The sequence below is a fragment of the Megalobrama amblycephala genome, linkage group LG19, assembly GCF_018812025.1.
Source record: "Megalobrama amblycephala isolate DHTTF-2021 linkage group LG19, ASM1881202v1, whole genome shotgun sequence".
Classification (NCBI taxonomy): domain Eukaryota; kingdom Metazoa; phylum Chordata; class Actinopteri; order Cypriniformes; family Xenocyprididae; genus Megalobrama; species Megalobrama amblycephala.
In genome coordinates this window covers 18,481,590-18,497,855 of record NC_063062.1, presented here as the reverse complement: position 1 = coordinate 18,497,855, position 16,266 = coordinate 18,481,590, and positions in this window count along the sequence as shown.

Sequence of the window (16,266 nt, the reverse complement as noted above, 5' to 3'; positions counted from 1 at the left end):
CTTGTAATGACTCTCCCAACCATTTGCTGGCACTGACACTTATGCCATGTAATGACTCTCCCAGCCACTAGGTGGCCCTAGCTTCTGTAGAATTCACTGTGTTACTACTCATTAGGACTTGATTTCTCCCACCTGTGGGTCATTATCTTGTTTGTGTTTGACTATAGAGGGTATGTACATGACGTCACTGTTGACCGTTATGACGGCGGTCACGCCCGCTAAGTGGCAAAAGACTGAGCGGCAGCATTGGTTTTCAGCGTGAATGTCGCGAAAAACACACAAAACACATCCAAAACGGATAAGAGCTTTGTGATTGACTGTACAAATAGATTTGACACAAAACCTGAGGTATATATTTAAAGACTGCCGAAAGCTACAGAAAAAAGAATCAAATGGATCACTGCAATTCACAGAAACAGCTGGACTCCAGCAGAGAAACATGGATTTGCAGTTACCATTTTGTGTCAAATTGTTGGATTTTGAGGTAAAATCATACCGTATATATTGTATTGTTATATTGTGTTGACAACTCATCAATTAAATATTTTCCGTCTTAAATTCTGCAAAACTGGGTGTTCAATTCCAACCTTTAGTGTATTTCGTTAGTTTTACTCATGTTTTCGCAGTTTCCCCTATTAAATCTAGTCACGCAGCAGGTTCTTTTGCCACTCAATCCAGCTGAGGAAGCACGTTTTCGGCAGGAAAGTGACGCCCTCTATTTAAGCATGCCTCTTTCTTTCAATTGTGTTCAGTCTTGAGCCTACAATGCATGTGTTATTCTTGCCAAGAAAGCCAAGTTTGTTGTGTTTTTGGATTTGCCTTTTGCTCATCTTTTGTTTCTTGTATTTTTTTCTGCGGAAGCACGGCTTCCTTTTTGAACTTAGACTCCTCAGTAAAGCACTTTTTGTAGAGTCATCTAAGCCTTGGACAACACATTGGTAGCCACCTACATAAATCATTCTCCTTGAGGGCAGTTTACATCCCGGGACACCTGAATATGGGAGCAGACATCCTGTCAAGGCAGGGGCTGAGGCCTGGGGATTGGTGACGACATCCTCAAATAGTGAAGTCCATATGGCAGAGGTTTGGCTGAGTGGAAGTGGACTTGTTTGCCTCCGAGGAGTCAACTTACTGTCTCTTCAGGTTCTCTCTCAATACTCCAGCTCCTCTAGGATGCCATGGTACAGATGGATGCCATGCTACAGATGGTACAGATGTGGCCGAGGCTGTGTCTGTACACCTTTCCCCTGGCAAGGGTCCGCCAGGAAGGGATACGCCTAATTAGTAGGCCCGTTCAGGCTCTCTGTGGCTCTCAGATTCCATGATGGACCTTCTATCCCAGGTTTGTGGGACAGTCTTTTTGAGGCCTATCTACAAACCGTAGGTTCCTTCATTTGATCTTTTGATTATACTGGAAGGGTTGTCTGATGCTCCCTTCAAACCCTTAGAGTCAGCCTCAGAGAAGCTTCTGACTCTCAAGGTAGCTTTGCTTGTAGCTATTACTTCTCTAAAAAAGGCAGATTTGCAGGCCCTGTCAGTACCTCCTCCTGCTTTGGTTTTGGTTCTGGACTAATCAAGGACATATTGCACCCTAGGCCAGATTATGTCCCAAAGGTACCCTCATCAACATTTCACCCTTTTGTTCTTCAAGGCTTGTACCCTCCACAGTTTAAAACTTCAGAGCAGAAGTGGCATAATAAGTTGTGCCCAGGCAGGGCCTTCAGGATTTGTTTTATAATTTATGTACGTAAATGTGATCAACTCTTTCTCTGCTTTGAGGGGCACAACTGAGGAGGTGCTAGCAAGAGGAGAGTCTTTGCAAGATGTTTGTGCTGCGGCAGGCTAGTCCTACCCACACACATTCATCAGATTTTATGGTGTGGGTGTGGGCTCAAATCCAGGATCTCAGGTCCTTTTGGGTTGAGTTCTTTCTGTTTTTAAAGTTTTGTGCTTGTGCAGACCACAGGAAAGTCTAAGGGTTATGCATATAACTGGGTTCCATGAGAAAGGAAACAAGACGCCGTGTCGTGGTGCTATACTTTAGTCCACCTGCACAGCTTCGTCAGACAAGTGAATCTGGTGACGCTTTTACACAGGTGTTATTTATAGACTTGATCACTTGGTCACTGGCTTATGCTGAAGGCGTTCCCATAGCATCAACACCATGACATGGTGTCTTGTTCCCTTTCTCAAAGAACCGGGATATATACATAACCCTGAGATTTATTTTAAATCTACTGTATTATTGAAGTGATAAATCTGTAATCTTTTTTTTTTAATTTTAATTTTTTTAATTTTATTTTTTAGTTAATTACTTAATTATTTATTATTTTATTATTAATTATTAATTAATTATTATTATACTTTAAATATTCCTTCCCCATCAATGCATCAGTCTCAGTCAGATGTCATTTCATAGTTGACGAATTTTGCAACATCGATGAAATTGAACTGAATCAACACTAAACTGATTTGAGCTGAACAATGACATTGTTATCTTCTTTAGAGCTGCTTTAGAGCAGAATTGAATTCTGTTTGCATCATTAATCATTATTTTCATGTTTATCACTTGAAAGCTGATCTGAAACCATCTGTATTATATAAAGCACTATATTAATAAAGGTGACTTGACTTGACACATTGAAACATGCATCATCCATTACTTGACACCCAATGCTGTTTGTCATCATTGACATCAATCTGGCATTATGCATATTCATTCAAATGTCAATGTTCAAATGTCAAGCATATTCAGGCAATGGAGATGATTTTTAGTGAACAGTGACTTAAAGTTGTCTTTTGTCTTTTTCATACAGTTTCTATTTGTCTCCTCTTATGCTGGGTACACACCACAATATAATCAGTCCGATTTTGGGCCGATTTCTCCCCTTCTGACAATCCTAAATTATTTTCCGATTATCTTGATGGTTCTACAGATTATTTTATCAGATTTTCCTGTGGTGTGAGGTGTGTTAAGAGTGACTGAATCTGCTCGGAAGAATGTCAGAGCTGCCCTGATCGTGAATCTTAAATATTCAACATGAAATAGAAATCCTAATGTATGGGGAAACCCTGAAGACAAACACGTTCACGCTCTGGAGATTATCACAAGAAACGAAACAATATCCAATCAGAAAGTGAGCTGACGGAAGCATAACAAACACAGTCATGGCACAGCACAAAGTTAAATGGATTTGGACAGCAGAAATGGAGGATCAGATTGTCGATTTGTGGCGAAGTGTATTCCCCAGATAGCATGTAGTAATCGGCCCGAGCTCGGCTGCCCTGCGGCTCAGACTCGGCATCGACGTGTATTAACCGGGCCGATTGTGGCCCACAGCTCACTCTGGCGTATATTTGTTATGGTTGTAAAGCACTGGGCCGATTCCTGTTCACAGTAACTGGCCCAACTTTGGCTGTAGAGATCTGGGCCACTTCGGGCAATGACTCGGCTTATGTTCACTCACAGATGGTTACATAATGTACCAATAATTATCATAAAATTGTCTTAAAATTGACTAAAATTTCTTGGTAGTTCCTGATATGTGTTAAATACATGTTTTAACTAGCGAATTTGTCAAAAACATATGTGTGGTAAAAAGTGCCATATAAGACAGAACATTCTCTAATATGTATAATATCAAATCTATTTATAATTCAGCAATTCATTCTTTTATATGCTTTCATGTATTTTAAATGCGCTCTCAGGTGATTCATTCATCTTCACTCGTGCAGCAGGTACCTGTGGTAGTGGGTGATATCCGCCATGTTTGTGCGGTTTGGAGTGGAGGCAAGCAAAACAATGGATTATTTACCAAGAGATATTAATGTCTGGGGTCATTTCAACAAAACGGTTCTGGTAAGCATCGACACACATTTACATTTGATGTATTTTTACTTAGTAGATGCTTATAAAGGAGCTTGCAAAAAGTTAACTTCACGTGACTGCAGCGAACACGGATTTCTTGCCTTGCCTGAAAACTTTGGGTATGCCACCTACAGCTAATAAACGGACAAAATCTTTTTCATCTTTGATCTAAGCATTATTATGTGGTTCTCAATTGTTTACACTGCACTAAACTTTAACAAGCAACACTCCGATCTGCAAACAAAGAGCTGAGGAAGAGGATGATGACGGTCCTGCATAAACGAGGAGAAAGAGCAGGTTTGTTTGTTTGTTTTTAGTTTCCACGCTCATATGTCTTTATGAATGCGATTTTAATAAGCAAAAGTTGTTTTTATTCCATATTTCTTCAATAAGGTGAGTGAAGAGAATTTGTTTATACTGTCACAGAAGATCGTTGTTTTCAAATAACCTCAATTAACTAACGTTAAATACATAAGCTAGTTACATACGTTAGTTTCACTGATATTTTTCAATGAGAATATACTGCAATCCAATATGCATTAGTATGTTTGAGATCATCTCCAATATCTCTGTCCTGTCAGATGCTAAATGTAAGCAGATTTTATATTTACAGATACTCATCACTGCTAAAACATGGAAACAACACAAACACAGCATCACAGCTAATCACTTTTGTTGCTACTAGTTGCTTCTTCACTCAGCATGTTAAGACACACAATAAGTGAATATTTCTCATAACATGCCATAAATTGCTTTTAATATTACTGTTTTGTATTAATCAAGAGAAGTGTTATCATCGCTGAAGAAAAGGATTTTAATCCCCAGACACTGAGCAGTGCAAGCCCTGAAGAAATAAGACCATGGACATCATCTTTATTATACTTCTCTGATTGAATTAGCAAGGCAAAGAGCATCTGGAGCCAATGAGAAAGTTGATAAGTTCAAGTATAGTTTGGCACATTCAGTTAGACCATGTTACATTTATTAATAGATACTTGTATACTATTTACTCTTTACAGGTATAAAGCAAACCTGAGTAAACGCCGCTACTTTAATGATTATTTCTAAGTTTACTGAGTGGCGTAAACTGCTGTCATCCATGTCACATCCTTGCTCTAACCGATGTTACCAGAAGAATCCTTTCAGTGTGGCAGATATTTGCAAGCGTCTGGAGTGAACTTATGGAACATGTAAGTAAAGCAAAACATTTATGATATGATTTTTTTTATTGCTTTTTGAACGCTGTGAAGACATCTTAATGAAGAAAATGAAGGGCAATAATGTTAACGTTAGCTGCCATTTTTTTTTTCTGTCATTGCAGCGTGTAACGAAGCTGGACTCAGGCAGGGATCCAATTGCAAAGCTTTTATTAAAAGTGAGCGTGGTCGTACAGGCAGGGTCAAACGGGAACAAACAGGAACAGCAAGGGACAGGCAGAATCATAGTCAGGATACAGGCAATGGTCAGGACAGGCAGATATCATTCACAGAACAGAATACCAGGCAAGGATCAAAGGCAGGCAGCAACAGGTAACAGGCAGGAACGGGAACGGACAGGCAGACAGGATAATAAGCTCTCAGAGATGTACACTAGGTGAAACAAGACTTCGCAATCAGGTGGTGTGTGTGTGAGTCCTTTATAGTCCAGGTGATGAGCTACAGCTGTATGTGGCAATTGGTGATTGGTGTGGAATGTGAGCATGTGACTGGCAGGGAGGATTATGGGAAGTGTAGTCCAGGAACTGACAGGAACTGACGGTGATCGTGACACAGTGCTACGTTTTATAAGTGTGTTGTTGCTGTTTGTTAAGCACACTGATCTGGGAAATGTGATTTCATTCCTGCATTAATGTAAATAAACTAGCAGTAGCTTTATCTACGATAATCTTAAGGTTGATACACAGATGTGAAGTTAACAAGATGTTGGATATCAAGTTAACTAATGAAATCAACAAATTGTAGTAAACCTTTACAAACTTTATTTGCAGGCTGAACTGGATGCTTACTGAAGAGTGAGCTTCAACACTTAAGGTAACTTCTAGTGAGTTGAAATGCAAGTTGAGTGATGAGACAGACTTGATTTTTGCTTTTTCATCCATTGTTGGTTATACACTTGTGTGTTTTTGGTTTTCTAGGTTTGTGCAAAGTTACACCATATCACTGAGAACGGCATGCATCAATGAGATTTCAGAGACTCAGCGTGACATTTTAAATCTTTATGATCTTTAGGTGAGTTGAAATTTGTCAACACTAACTACCTCCATCACTGTCTTCACTGTGCATAAAATAAAGTTGGCTTGCTTATTTAACATGTTCATTTTTGCTTGACTCTGAAGGGTGTGTATGATATCAACATTAAAAACCCACTGTAGCCCTCCGTGCTCCTCAGTGTACCTATATGAGGAGGACCCACAATTCTTCAAGACTTGAAATGTAAGTATTCAATGCATTAACAGAAATGCTAGTAATGGTGAATTCAACTGTCTACCTTTAGTCTACTAAGTTAAACTTACAGTTGGATCCTCTATGCTTAATTCAGGAGGTGTTGGGAGAGCCAGACATGACTGACACTTCTGTTAACACTCTTTTTTGACCACCTGTCATTGTGTTCAACGAAAGCACAAGTCTTTCAAGCCCTGCAGTTGTGATAGATAAAGATGATCTTCAGTTTTGGCATGTTCAGAAGCACTTGTTCATACAGTCACAGAGTTTTAACCCTCTACCGCATAGTGTTGCCATATGGCAACATACACTTTGTGTTCATTTCCTGGCCACTGTCTCTTTAAGAGAACATTCTCGTTTTTTTTTTTTTGTTGGTAAGAGAAGACCTTAGTTTAGCCAATGATGTGCTTTGGTTAAGTCACATGACATGCAATTTTTTTCTGTGGCGCGATTTTCTGACAGACTGCCGTCTCTTGTATGTAGTTGCTGAAAGCAAATTAAAACGTCAGTAACAAACAAGGACCCACCCATGTCACATTCACAAAAAAATTGTTAATATCATCTCAGGTAAGTTATGATGACATATTCACCACTCAAAATTTTTTTTATGAAATTAGTTTTTGGTAAATCGATCAAATGTCTGTGTTGCCATATGGCAACACTGCGCAATAATGGAATGACATTATTATAATAGGTTAGATAGCTAGCAAAGGCCAGCTGCAGTCTGTTAAGCTGTAAAAATAACAACATTAATGCTAGTGATATAATGTTGATTAGTCATATGTTAAGGACTGCCATGACATTTGTATTATGGATTAAATCAACATCGGAGACCTGCCACCACAGCCAGTGCTACTGGCCCAGATCTACCACTGGCCTACCATGGTGTCTCAAAAAGGCAGGAGCAAGTGGATGTAAGTGTATTGTTAGGGTGAAGAGCACCAAATGTGATGTGTACATGTGTCTCACCTCTGAAAAAAAATGCTTTTTGAAGTTTCATACAGAAAAAAGGTGAAGTTTGAAGGATTATGGGGGGGTTCATGTTCATAACCTTCCTCTCATAAGATTGCGTAATGTTGAATTTTCATGAACTGCAATGTTTTTGGTTTTATGTCAATGTTTTATGATACATGATGAACAGTATTAGATTTGTTTTTAACTGTCTACATTTGCAATTTAAATAATGTTAACGAAAAACGTAATGAAATTCAAAGAATATAAAGCATTATTCAGCAAAAGAGAATGGAATAAATAAAAACGCAAGATGTTGGAAAATAAGTATAAGGTGTTCTTTATATTTACTGCTAAAGCTTATAATAGTGCCAATTGATTCAATACAAACAACATTTCTGAGGAAAAATATCAACTATATACACTTACACTTATTCTAAGTTATTTCCACTATTGTACGTTGTTGCCATCTGGCAACATATCATAAAGTACCTTAAAATAATATTTTTTTCCATTTTTTTTTTATTTTTTACAGCACTTCAAGTTAAGCCATTCTAAGAAAAGAAAAAAGAGTCAAATTTTTTTTTTTTTTATAAATTTATCATAATGCGTGCGGTAGAGGGTAAAAATAAAAGACTAATTTAAAAACCATCAGTTGTACAGCTGAAGGTTTATTTATTTTTATTTATTTATTTTTTTTTTTTATTATTATTTAGTATTTTTATTTATTGAAGTACTACTGCTGAGGTGCCCAATCCTGTTCCTGGAGACCTACCTGTCTGCAGTTATTCAGCTAATTATTTTGCAAAGTACAAAATGTGTTTTACTGCAATTTTTTTTTCCATTTACCAATGTGTTACTCAAAACACTTTTTAAGTTTGTTTATACTTATTACATTGTACAGTCTGTATATAAGTAAATACAAGTGTATTTTTTCAAAATATGGTTAATATTTAATTTACAGTACTGTAATTTGTATAACAACTGCTGTTATTTGATGTAATATTGTTTTGTAAATAAAATGTCTTTATGCCAACTAGATCAAGTGAGTTCTTTACAAATGGTCAAATTGCTTTTATAATAATGTGATGTACAGATTTAAGTAATGTGTTTTTGTATTATAGTTTATATAATTAAAATGTAAGTAAACGTTTTCGCTGGGTATCAAATTTAAATGGAAAAATGAATGAACAGTACAGTTATATACAGTATATAAATGGGGCTGGGCCGTGTTTGGCACGCTGTACGCATTTGCAACGGCCTGATACTGGCTTGATTGTGGCAGTGTAGGTAACGGCTGCCGCATCTGGTCTGATTGATTCGATCGCAGCAGACAGAAACGGGCCGAGTGGTAAGTTTCTGGCAGGCGAGAATCTAATAGGAACTGGCCCGAGTGTATTTTGCTATTTGGGTCCAAACACTATCATAGCAATTTCTTCCTGCCTATCGTCTACCATGTTTATTCTGACATCTCAAGAGATTTTGCAAGAAATCCGTGTTCACAGTCAGGACTCTGGTCAAAAATCTGTTTGTGTGTGGTGTGCTGTCTTCATCACATCACGGCACACCACTCACTATAGGAGCAAAACGGTTAAATCTAGGATTTTTTTGTCCTCATGTTTGTGGTCTCTCACATTTTGAAAATCTTATAAGTAACCATATATATACAGGGCAAAACAGATCTGAGGGCCCTTATTGCTTCTAAGAGGGTTTCGGTGAAGAAGACCTGATGCCAGTGGTGTCAGGCTCTTGAGGCATTACACGGTTACTGTCTCCTCTCGGTGCCCTCAGGGGCCCGTTTTGCCAACCCTGAGCACCTCGTGTACTTCAGGGTGCAGTGGTTCAGAGAAGGCGCTAGAGCAGTCAAGTCAGTTGTTCCCTGCTGGTTCGTTGCTTCAGGGCACTGCACTAGCTGCTCAAATTACACCAGAGGCCAGTCTTGAGAGACTGGTTCCCTTAGTAGATTTTTTGACAGAGTGGAAACTACTGCCAAATATATTTCGTTAGGTTCTGCAGACAGTCGAAAAAGGCTATACCATTCAGTTCAATTCTCGCCGACCCCGATTCAGCGGGGTTTTGTCCACGGTGGTGGGCCCCAACTAGACTCTGGTTATGGAGCAAGAAGTAAAAGCCCTGCTGACCAAGGGGGCCATAGAATGTGTTCCTCCTCCTAGCAGGGAGTCCGGGTTTTACAGCCAATACTTTATTGTTGCAAAAAAGGATGGGGGTTGCATCCAATTCTACATCTGCATCAAATTAATCACTCTGTAGGAAGCTCAAATTCAAGATGCTTACTCTGAAGCAAATAATGTCACAAATCAGGTCCGAGGACTGGTTTGTCACAATAGATCTGAAGGATGCATTTTCCAAGTTTCCATCCTTCTACAACACAGGAAGTTCCTGAGGTTCTCTTTCGGGGATGAAGCATACAAATATTGAGTTCTTCCTTTCAGTCTAGCTTTATCATCTTGCACTTTCACAAAGTGTGTGGATGCAGCTCCGGCTCCCCTGCGACTGCAGTACATCCGCATACTAAGTTATAATTGATGATTAGTTTATTCTAGCTCAAATGGAGCAGTTGGTGGTTCGACATCGAGATGTCGTTCTTGCTCAAATGAGAAAGTTTAGGTTGAGGTTGAATGCCAAAAAGAGTGTGCTTTCTCCAGCTCAGAGGACCACTTTTCGCATCGCTTCGAGTTCTCGTAAAAAAGCTAAAGCTAGGCCAGTCACTCACTGTCGAACAGTTTCAGAGACTGTTAGGTCTGATGGCAGCTGCGTCCAACATGATACCTTTTGGCCTGCTGTAAATGAGACCTTTGCAGAGGTGGCTCAAGACCAATGTTTTTTTTCCAGAAGGAAAACCCTCTCCACATGATCAAGGTCATGCAGCGATACTTTCGTACCTCAGTCATGTGGAGAAAAGCTTTGGTTCCTTTCCCAAGGACCTGTGCTGGGAGCTCCTTAACGTTGCATCATCCTAATGAGGGCTGGAGTGCTGGAGGGTTATGAGTAGTCACTCAGCTCAAGGTCTGTGGTGGGACCATCATCTCTCGTGGCGCATACATTGTCTGGAAATGCTGGCTGTGTTTCAGGCCCTGAAACAATTCCTCAGAGACCTAAGAGGCCATCAAGTGCTTGTACGTACAGACAACACATCGGTGGTCTCTTACTTAAACCATTGAGGGGTCTGCGGTCGTGCCCCTTATACAAGCTGGCTCACCAGATCCTCCTGTGGTCCCTAGGGAAGCTGCTCTCTCTGAGCTCTCTCTCTCTTTGGATACCCCTGGTATGGTAAAGGCTTTTCTTCACCCTAGACTGGGCTATGTTCCGAAGGTTACTACTAATATTGTAAGACCTATCGTACAGGACTTTTGTCCTCCTCCTTTCAGGACGACGGACCAAGAGAAATTGAATCTGCTCTGCTCAGTTAGGGCTTTAGATGCTTATGCCCACAGAGCTGCCCTGTGGAGAAAGTCTTAACAACTGTTAATTTGCTTTGGTTTACCCATGAAGGGGTTTCCCGCATCTAAGCATCTAATCTCGGCTCCACTCCAGAGGCACAGGTGGTCTCGTCTTAGTGTACGCATATGATTTCACAGGGACAGGCACCTGTGATCGACTTGCTACAGCCTATCAGAAGCTAAATCTGTTTGGTCTGGGTATGCTTTATAGTTTCCTGGTCAATGATGTCACCCACCTATGACGTTCCATCACACCATCGGACTGATTCCACACGTGCTTTACGACGCAATCAAGCAGAGGCATTCCACAGCATTTCCACACAGTGTCTCGTTCCCTTTACAGGGAACCATGGTTACATAACCAAGTTACGTAACCAAGACGTTTTCAATGTATGGAAAAGTGTCTTGTGAACATCATGTCTAACTGCCTGTCTCTCTCTATGTATATTGTTGTGGCCGAGCAGCCACCTGGGATTTTGAAGAAACAGAAAGTTTGTTTTTAACCTTTGTGGAACTCTTTTTACCCTACAGGGTCAAGTATGAACAGACTCTTTTGATACTCTTTTCAACCATTGAATTTTCACTCTCTCTCAACACAGGAGTTTCCTCCAACATAATTCGTGAAGTGTCACACAAATTCTCTGCAGAAAGTGCTTCCGCATCCTGTTCAGTAGTCATTAATTTTGTTGCTCTTAACTGATCTACATGTTTTTTGTAGGACTTTCCTTCCACACGGACCAGAAGTAACTGGACATAACAGTCTTTCGATTTATCCAAACTTCCACTTCTCCTCTCCTCCCCTGAACTTTTTCACAAGTACCATTTGCTGTGGATAAAATACTCTCACACAAGCTAACTTTGTTTTTTGTACTTGTTTTTCTTGCATTTGAGAAGAGAACTGAGGTTGTATCTGAGACAACCTTGTTCTAACTTTTCTTTTCAAAAACAATTCAGATGGAGGTTTCCCCGTCACAGTCAATGGAGCATTTCTGTAACTGAATAAAAACTTGTCAATACAATGTTGAAGCATGATGTCCAACTTTTTTGTTTTTTCCAAAGACTGTTTAAAGGTTTGAACCAGTCTCTCCACTAAACCATTTGAGGCAGGATGGTACGCTGCCAATTTGACGTTTTACTCCATTCATTTCTAAAAAGTTTTCAAACTACCTGACAACAAATTGAGGTCCATTATCCAAAACAATTACCTTAGGTAATCATTAGTTGGCAAACATACTTCGCATAACCTCAACAGTTGCTTTGGCAGTAGTATTAGCCATCAACTTGATTTCTGGCTAGCGTGAATAAGCATCAATTGCCAATAAAAACTGATGCTTCCCTTTTCACAGAAATGCTAAATGAGACCTTGAGAGACCAGAGAGTATTACACATAGGTCCTTTCACCCCCAAAGGTAATCTCATACGACTAGTAGCTGATATCATATTGGTAAGCCGATAAAAGTAATGCCCACTTATGCAACCTAGTGGCGGCTAAAGCAGGTACTCCAGTTTTCGGCCCCAAAATCTTAACCAAAGGCTGGTGATCGGTGATAAGCAGAAATGTTCTACCATATAAATAGTCTCTAAATTTCTGCACCCCAAAAATGATACCCAAAGCTTCCTTTTCAATTTGGGAATAGTTTATTTCCGACTTACTAAGGGTGCGCAATGCATATGCAATGGGTTTTTCTATACCATCTGACATACAATGCGAAATCACTGCCCCTACTCCATATGCAGATGCATCACACGCTAGCAATATGGGAAGTTGGGGATCAAAATGTGTTAACACACTTGATGACGTCAACAGCTTTTTAGCTTCTTGAAGCGACTGCCTTTGACCACTACCAAGGTTGGTCTTTGTGTAATAGTTTAGGTTTAATTACTGTTGACAAGTTCTCCATGAATTTTCCGTAGTATGAAAGCAATGCTAAAAAAGCTCTGAGCTCAGTCACATTTTTAGGTGCCGGGGCTTTTTCAATAGCCTCGACCTTCTCTGGTACCAGATGCACTCCTTCCTGATCAATTTGGTGCCCCAAATAGGTTATTGAGGTTGACAGAAAGCACATTTGTCTCTATTCACTGTTATACCTCTATCTTGCAACCTTTTTAACACCTGTTCGTCATTCTTCCAATGCTCACTTTCATTTTTACCAGTGATCAGAATGTCATCTAAATAACAGACTACATTCGACAGACCCTGTAACGTCTGATCCATAATGCATTGAAAAATTGCTGGTGAACTAGACACACCATAGGGCAAATGATTCATGCGATACAATCCTCTGGGAGTGTTAATCGTCAAGTATGGCTTAGATTGCGGATCTAACCAGACATGCTGCTACACTGAGTTAAGTCTAGTTTTGTAAAGCATTTATCGCCTGCCAACGACGCAAACAGGTTCTGAGGTTTTGGCAAAGGATATTTGTCAACAGCTAACCACGGGTTGATTGTGACCTTATAATCGCCACAAATACGCAAGTCACCATTTGTCTTTGGTATACACACAATGGGTGCTGCCCATTCACTGCACTCAACTGGCGTAATTACACCCTGTTTTTCCAACAGTTGTAACCGTTTGTCCACTCTCATGGCATAAGGAATCGTTCTGCTCTTGCAAAATTTTGGAATGGCATTTTCAACAATTTGCAATTTGGCACGTACCCCTGAAATTACTCCTTGGTCAGTGTTAAACACACGAGTATTTCTCAGACAGCTCACTAACTGGATCCGCTACATAATTCAGCCACTGTTTTTCTCTGGTCTTTTCTGTTGCGTGGAATTTTTACAGGCACTCTCTAAATGTCCTTTTTTTCCACAGGCTCAGCATTGAAAGTCTTTATATTTGCAATTAGACGCAGCATGTCCCTTTCCCAGACACCGGTAACAGGGGGTTTGCTCGCCCTTTTCGCGACTGCTTTTCCCTGGCATTTTCTCCTCCGCTCCTGGTACTTTCTAGCCGGCTTGGCATAACTCACACTGTCGGTTCTGAGCGGCGCGTGCTGAAAGGCTTTTAAACTCGTTACAGTACATTCAAAATTGTTCACTATGTCCTATGTCCAGGTCAGTGGTTCACCGTAAGCTGCACTCAGAAGCCGAGCTCGTAAATCCTTGCTGCATATTCTGTAAACGAGCTGGTCCCGCAACTGTTCTTCCAATGAAGCACCAAACTCACATGTGGACGCTAATCCCTTTAATGCAGCCACATATTCAGAAAGGGATTCCCCATTCAGCTGCTTCCGTGCACGGAAACTATATCTTTCACCTATATCTTTGGCCTTGTCGCCAAACTGTTGTGGCCGAGCAGCCACCTGGGATTTCAAAGAAACAGAAAGTTTGTTTTTAAGGACTCATTGAAGCCATGGTTGAAGAGAAAACCAAAGTTTAATACTCGACTTTGTAATATGCACCCATCAAAACAACAAGTTCGCCAGCTCAAAAAACACTCAGCCAGGAGGGGGCACTAATGCTCTACTCAGTTTAACACATACATAACCGATTGTTATAATTACCATCTTCCTGAATGACAAACTATGTCATATGGCATTTATATAAACTCAATAACATACTTTTGTATTTTTCTTAACATTAAATACACCACATATATGATGACAATTTGCATGTTTGGCACACATATTGTAGTGTTGACAATAAGCTAAGCTAATGTATTTTTCAGTGATCAAACACTGAAAGGACAAAGTAAGTGACCTTCTCTTCTTTCTGGAGATAGAGAGCAGTGGAGTTTGAAATGACATCCAGACCTGTTTTTTCTCTTCTGCTGAGCAGGTAAAATCCGCCGGAGCTTTAGAGAGTTAGTCAGTGTGAATGGGCAGTATCCACCGGTCTGTCATGACACTGTGACACTTTGCTCTCTGACCACATCACACACGAAAGTGTCTTTTAGATGCACAACATCTAAACCTGGTTCACTTTCCAGCATCTTTTCTCTCTTGGAAGAAAGAAAGAAAAAAAAAATACAAAAATGTATGTTTTTCTAATCATGTATTATTGCAATACCTGTACAATTTTTGACTTGCTACCATGGTAATACTTTGTGATTTTTGGACTTGTAACATGTTTATTTATTTATTTTACTATAGCTCACGAGTTCGTGTGCCCATATAATCTTAGCGTAAGTGGTAAAAAGATTTGGCTTGCTGTCTGCTATAGAGGGACTCGGAGAAGATATTCTACTCGAGGTCCGATTGCCCTTTATAACAGGCAAAATTGTACAAAAAGGAGGAGAAGGGGAGGAGGAGGGATGCCGAAAGAACTGTAGTGAACAACAGATGTGATGGCACCAGAGCTTCACAACAGACATTCTTTTGTCCCACTTCGATGAATCAAAAGAATGTGATAGGACCCTCAACGACAAGTAAACGACTATTGTAATCAGGACTGCCAAAGGTGGAAGACAGGAAAGATGACATCAACGGCCCATTGATGATAGGCTAATCTCATCACGAGTTGCCTTTGTTCACCTCAGGCTTCCATGCCTGAGTTCAAGGTGTGAATGACCATGGACTCCTAGGGCTGTCAAACCGGTTCTGGCTAGAGCACAGCAAGAACAAAGAAATGCTCAGAAAGAAAGACATTTTCTAAACATATTGGCTTGAAATCACCAAAAATGAACAGGAATACTGTAAGGAACATGTCCTATATGTCCTTGTACTCATCCAGGAAACTGTGCACACACAGTAGAAACCACAACTGGAATAAAAGCCAATGCAACTACACCCACTGAGACAGAAGTGTGATACCTCAACCAATTCACATCAAGTTTGGGCTCTACGAGTTCAGAACACCGCCACAAGGACTTTGAGAAAGGTTTAAAAAAAGAAAGGTCCTAAAGACATTGTCTTATTTAACTGTGTATTTTGGAACAATACAACAAGTTTCACAGGATGAAAGGTGGGCGTGTTAAGGGACGGACACCTGGAATGCTGTGACCCAATCACATCACCACATCAGGAAAGGTGGGGATTAGTAATCCCCTCCCCAACAAGAAGGAATAAAAGTTTTCCCAAGTGAACAGACCCTTGTTCTGAGTTTCTGACCTGACGAGGGAAGAACAACAGCACCACCAAGGTGAGACTCTTGCGAGTAAACCTTTCACCACACGGATCAAGCAGCCAAAGTGGTTCTGCAGAGGACTTTGACTCCTGACCTGCATAACCCAAGTACCTCCAACCTACAGAAGATCCTACGGATCGACCACCATCTGACCTACAGTTCTCTGGATTACACAAAGACCTCCAGCACTCAGTGCAGCTCTGCAGCTGTTGGAAAGCAATCCAGTCTCCCACTGCAAACGGAAGGATACCAGTGGACAACGTTTCCCATTCCCGGACTGATCACCCGACCAAGTGAAACATAAATATAAGCTAACCAAACCTTTTCCAAAAGCCTTGGCATTAGGTTGTTGCTAAATGAGATTGCTATTTGTGTAGAGACTGTTTTTCTAGGGTCAGCGTTTTCTAGGGTCAGCATACATTAGACACGTTATCTGTATTCAGAGTAAATGCTTATTTACTTATTTCTAATACCA